The sequence below is a fragment of the Dendrobates tinctorius genome, unplaced genomic scaffold (genome assembly GCF_039654945.1).
Source record: "Dendrobates tinctorius isolate UK_male_01 unplaced genomic scaffold, ASM3965494v1 ptg000015l, whole genome shotgun sequence".
NCBI lineage: Eukaryota > Metazoa > Chordata > Amphibia > Anura > Dendrobatidae > Dendrobates > Dendrobates tinctorius.
The window spans coordinates 50,205,825-50,211,824 of record NW_027361683.1 but is presented as its reverse complement, the minus strand read 5'-3'; the positions used below and the strand labels follow the sequence as shown (position 1 = coordinate 50,211,824).

Here is a 6,000-nt window from a genome sequence, read left to right as displayed (position 1 = left end):
CCGTCGGCGAATCAATAAAGAGGTACGAAACACCAGGTGGCGGTCGCCTTCAACCTAAGATGTAAGGACCCGAAGGGTTCCACCAAGAAGTGACAGGGCAGATGGCCGAAAAATGTCAGCAAGTGGTAGTTTGACTGGCAGGATGACATTGAGAGACCATTGTTCCTGTGAGACCCTGAATGAGTCAGACTCAGGCCAGACAGTAGGCCCGATTAAGACTGATGATCGCACCAACCGGGAGAGCCGGTCAGTGAGAGAAAGGTCAGGTGACGAAGCGCACTGTAAGAGGATGGTGACTAGACAGTGTCTGATGACGCAGGCAGACTGTAACTGGAGGGCTAAAGATTAGGGCCGATATTCTGACCGCTGGGGGTGGGGGAGACCCAGAGTAGAGATGAGACTGTATGACAAATGGAGACGGTTCTCTCGACCTGTGCGGCAAGGTGTAATGAGTGCCCGGTCTCGAGAGCCTGGTGTAATGTTGTGTGCTCAACCCCATAAGTTTGAACAGAGGGGGAGGTATGTGGTGTAATGACCACTGTGTCCACTAGGGGGCACTGTGTGGATGTCCCAAGAGAGAGGATGAGTGGCAGAACCCTGAAGGACGGTTATGTATCTCAAGGTGGGTGGCCTTGAGATGGAGACTTAGGTATGTGTGATCAGCAGTGATACTGCTGAGGGGTTGCTTCAATGTGTCAGGGAGAAGTCTCCAGGTAACTAGGGAGTTGGGAGGTCCTAGTTACCTACTGTTAGGAATGGCGGAACGTATAAATAAAAATAATAATAAAGTTCGTTCGCCGCTCGGAGTCCACCGTGCAGTAGGAGTTACAACCGCTGCTGAGTAATGGCAGACGAGCAATATGGCGATATAATGTGCACGGGTTCAACTTCACCCGAAGTGCACAGAGCGGGCTCTGTTCACACACAGAGGCGCGGCAACAAAAACATACAAAAGGCTGAGCCTGTTAGAGTCACAGGCCTCAGGTAAATGCACACACGGTGAGGGCAGCACGGTGGCTCAGTGGTTAGCGCTGCAGCCTTGCAGCGCTGGGGTCCTGGGTTCGAATCCCACCAAGGACAACATCTGCAAGGAGTTTGTATGTTCTCCCCGTGTTTGCGTGGGTTTCCTCCGGGTACTCCGGTTTCCTCCCACACTCCAAAGACATACTGATAGGGAATTTAGATTGTGAGCCCCATTGGGGACAGTGATGAAAATGTGTGCAAACTGTAAAGCGCTGCGGAATATGTTAGCGCTATATAAAAATAAAGATTATTATTATTATTATTATAAAGGTCACAGGAGCAGGAACTAAGACAGAGGGTTTCATCCGTATAGACCTACCGTGTGTGCGGCGTCGCTACTGCGAATGACAAGAAGGGCTGCAACTGCAGCGCTGCGCAGGACACTGCCGCTGGACAACACAGCTACAAAGCAGGCGCTATGTCGGACGCTAGCGCAGAGGTGCGGTGTGCACAGTGGCCTAAGGCTTGCCACAGACTGGCGCAGACTACTGAACTAATTCCCTAACCACATGCGTAATATCAGAGAGAAGGGGTTTCATAATAAGTCAGTCACCAGAATCATACATCTGTCACCATTCACACAAAGCAGTATAGTCTATACTAGCGCATGGCGGAACGGCCATGCGCACTTTTTATAGCCATGCAGGACCTTCCAAATCTCCGAGATGGACCAAAGAGATCTGGAACAGGACCTGGACACATGACTCCCGATCTCCAATGGGAGATCGTCTCGTGAGCATGCCCAGTAGGAGCACAGAGGGACTTAGTCTCTGGAGCGGTCTGCTGCAATGTAATCTCCTCTGCAGTAGAAAGACTGCAGGAGACCACACAATGTGAGGCTCTGGATTCCTGCAGAGCAGACGCAGAAACCTGACGCCTAACACCTACAAACCCAACTAGGGGGGTGTGTTTAAAGAACACTGTTGTAAAGAGTGTGAGTGGTTAAAGGACCTGTGATGAGGTCATAGTCAGGTGACCCGGTGGGCGTGGCTATGGACCATATAATGTGGCCAGGGTAGGTCACATGGGGTGAATGCTGGGACCTGGTTGGTCCAGTGTGGAAGGCTCCGCCTGAGATGGGGCTGCCTTCTGACAGCAAGTGAACCGTCTGAGTGAGATGGGGCTGCCTTCTGACAGCAAGTGAATGCTGTGTTAATGGCTGCACGTGCCTGGTAATTCCCTGGAGGGAATGGACGTCTGCCGCATGATGGTGAAGGAACCATGAGTGACCCTGATGTGGGTGAGATAACGCTGAGGCTGAAGAGCCTGTTTATGAACTTTATGTTGCTTCTATTGGTTTATGCTGCTGAAAAAACCGCATGGACTATGTTATGTTGTATGGAAAACACGGTGCCGGGTGTGTTTTGTTCGCTGCCTAGCTAGGATCCCCTAACTGAATGACAGCGCTATCTCACAACATATTAAAAGTTATGTTTTAATTCCACCATTTGCTTTATATATATTTTTTTGGGGTGAGATTTGATTTGTGTCAATTTTGACAGAAATTGTCCACTGCTTTATTGTTAAAAAATCTGAAACAAATAATGAAACCAAAGTTCAAATCACCAGCAATTTTCCCCATTAAAAATAAGGATGATAAAAAAACACAAACACACACACACATGTGGCATCTCTGCACTTAGAAATGAATGATCAAAATAACTAACCCGTTTAATAAGCACTGTAAGCAAAAAAAATTAAGAATGCTAAAATTAAATATTTTTGGTCACTGGAATTCTATGAAAAATGCTGTAACAAGTGAACTAAACATCACATCTATGACAAAATGATATCAATAAAAACTTTGTCTCACACTGCAAAAAGTTAGCCATCACACAGTTCCATTGACCTAAAAGTAAAAATGTTACAGGTCTTGGAAAATGGCAACACAACTAGTGATGAGCGAACGTGCTCGCCACTACTCGTTGCATGCCCGAGTATCACGGTACTCGGTGTACTCGGCGAGCACCAAGCATTTCCGAGATTACTCGGCGGGAACTCGGGTTTCCACCCAGCATTTTTGGCAGACTTTAGAGACCCAATCACAATGCAGGGATTGTCTGCCAGGCCATGAAACGCAGCAGCCATCTTTGTTGTGGTCGTGCAGTGATTGGCTGGCCGCACTGCATCATAAGGCATATAAGAGACCAGATGCCATTCTGCTCGGCGCATTCAGCTCCGGATTTAGATAGTGTAGGGAGAGCAACAGCCGATATAGGGTCAGAATTGGACATTTATTAGTTAGTGTGGGGTCTACCATCCTAAACTACTCACATCCAGCTAAAGCAACAGTCCTTCTAAGGACTATTTCTGGAGTATATAGGTTCCAGTGTTAGGTAGGCAGGGTAGTGTTTGTCGCTCTATACACATCAGTGCAAGGCCTGCATGCACTGTATGTGTGTATATAGATCATTGCATACATCAAGGGGGTCCATTCCCTTCCTCTGTGAATGACTTTGATTCGTGAACATGATAGGCCATTCTGAACAAATGTGTTTTGAGGGAGCGCCTGAAATTATGCAATTTGTGGATAGGCCTAATTTCTTGGGGTAGAGCATTCCAGAGGATTGGTGCAGTGTGGGAGAAGTCTTGGAGTCGGGAGTGGGAGGTATGGATTAGTGCAGAGGTTAGTCAAAAGTCGTTTGCAGAGCGCAGCAGTCGGTTAGGCTGATAGACAGAAATGAGGGAGGAAATGTAGGAGGGTGCTGCACTGTGGAGAGCTTTGTGGGTGAGAACAAGTACTTTGAATTGGATCCTATAATGAATGGGCAGCCAATGTAAGGACTGGCGAAGAGCGGATGTGTCCGAGTACCGATTAGCCAGATAGATGACCCTGGCTGCTGCATTAAGTATGGACTGGAGAGGGGATAGTGGAGTAACGGGGAGTCCATTTAATAGAGCGTTACATTAGTCCAGGCGGGAGTGGATCAATGCTACAGAGAGGGTTTTTGTTTCCATGGTGAGAAAAGGGCGGATTCTAGCGATGTTCTTTAGGTGTAAGCAGCAAGAGCAGGCAAGAGATTGTATATGGGATGTGAAGGAGAGATTGGTGTCAAACATAACACCCAGACAGCACGCCTGCTGCCGGGGTGTTACTGTGGTGCCACCCACGGAGAGGGAAATGTCAGATTTAGGGAGGTTAGTAGATGGCGGGAGCAGAAGAAGTTCAGTTTTGAAGAGGTTGAGTTTCAGAGCGGACATGATGTTTGAGACTGCGGACAGACAGAAACATAGATTAATTTCCTACGATCTCCATTGCTCAACATTGGCTGAATATAACAGGCAGAGTAAGATTCCCAGGGGGTTTAGGAGCAATCTTTGCCCTACCCTCTTTTCCGATGATCCGGAATACTGTGATAAATATATAAAAATCCTCAATAAATGTTCTTTGGATATCATAATCCTAACTGTGGAATATTTGCAAAAAGCCATAACTGAGACAAAACAGAATATCCACGCAATTGAGACACAACTCTCAACCACCCTCTCTTCCTCTGAGTGGACCACTTTGAAGTCAAAGACGGATAAAGCCTTGGCGAACCATCAGAAAATACTACAGGAACGCAAGAGGCAAAAATTCCAACGAGACTCCGAGGATTACTCGAATAATCGAGTATACAAATGGACCGACTCCTCCGCCCCTTCAAACTCTTGGTGCCGGCCTCGAAACTCGCGCAGATATGGGTCCTTCAGTTCAGAGAGCGACTCCTCAACAACTTCTGGCTGTCACCATTTTTTACCAAAGGGCCACAGGGGAGGACACCAAAGTACAGACCCACAAGGTGATCAAGGAGTACGAATGACCACACGGTCACAAGTGAGACATCCAACCTGGTAATCAATATATTAGATCATCTCCTCTCCCCTGCGGAACTTTCAGTTTTACATAAAGGGCTCTCCTTCTGTCCTACCCCATCTTGGGACTCGTTCCAGTTAAAAAAGGACCTTGAACGTTTCTACAGGACTATCAGGTTAAAAACCCATTTTGGCTTGGCCTCAAACCCCACAAGGGATTCGGTACCATCCTCAGGTACTGAGTTAGTACCTGAACTATCCATTTCAGTGTTTGGCCTCTATAATCGGAGCAATTTTTGTCTTCCACGTACCCAACATGCCACTGAGACCTTCATTTCTTTGGTAGACTGTGAGGTCAACACTCTCTCGCATCAGCAACAATTAGGCTTTTTCCGTCACATTCCAATCTTTCACCCATTGAAAAACAGGCCCTCTCATCCCTCCATCATAATAAAAACATTATCATAAAACCTGCGGACAAAGGGGGAGCAATTGTAGTGATGAACCGCAAACAATACATGAACGAGATAACCCGCCAGTTGTCAGATTCTGACACTTATGACATCATACCTAGGGACCCTATTGCCACCATTAGCAACAAGATCCATAATGTTGTAGATACATATCTCATTCGTCATGTCATTGACCAAAAATCGGCAACTTTTCTTGTTAATCCCCATCCTATCACACCAGTTTTTTACGTTTTACCCAAAATCCACAAATCACTCCACATTCCCCCTGGCAGACAATTGTGGCCTCGACTGATTCTGTTTTGTCCCCTCTCTCGATTTTTTTTAGAAAAAATCTTAACCCCATTGGTTAAATCTACTAGGTCCTTTCTCCTTGATACGGGACACTTTTTGGAAATTAGTAAACAACTCGGCACGGTACCTCCAGACAGTACTCTGGTCACTTTGGACATAAATTGCCTCTACACTTTGATCAAACATGACTAGTGTTTAGCATTCCGATACCGCAAGTATCGGGTATCGGCCGATACTTGCTGTATCGGAATTCCGATACCGACTTCCGATATTTTTTCAATATCAGAATTCGGAATCGGAAGTTCCAAGTTGATTGACAGACTGACGTCATCATGATGCGCGGTGTGTGCGCATCATGATGCGCCGTCATTTCGGGCCTTCCGGGGGTCTCTGCCGGCCTGCCGGGGGGCTGTGCCGG

At 47.0% G+C, this 6,000-nt stretch overlaps 1 long non-coding RNA gene across 1 annotated transcript in view; it reads left to right on the top strand.

Moving 5' to 3' along the window:
• Positions 1-2,074: 2,074 nt before the first annotated feature.
• LOC141074877 (uncharacterized) overlaps positions 2,075-6,000 on the top strand; it is a 43,012-nt gene continuing 39,086 nt past the window's right edge. Inside the window, exon 1 of the long non-coding RNA XR_012227236.1 lies at positions 2,075-2,263. This is a non-coding gene — a long non-coding RNA (uncharacterized lncRNA). The remainder of the gene's footprint in view (positions 2,264-6,000) is intronic.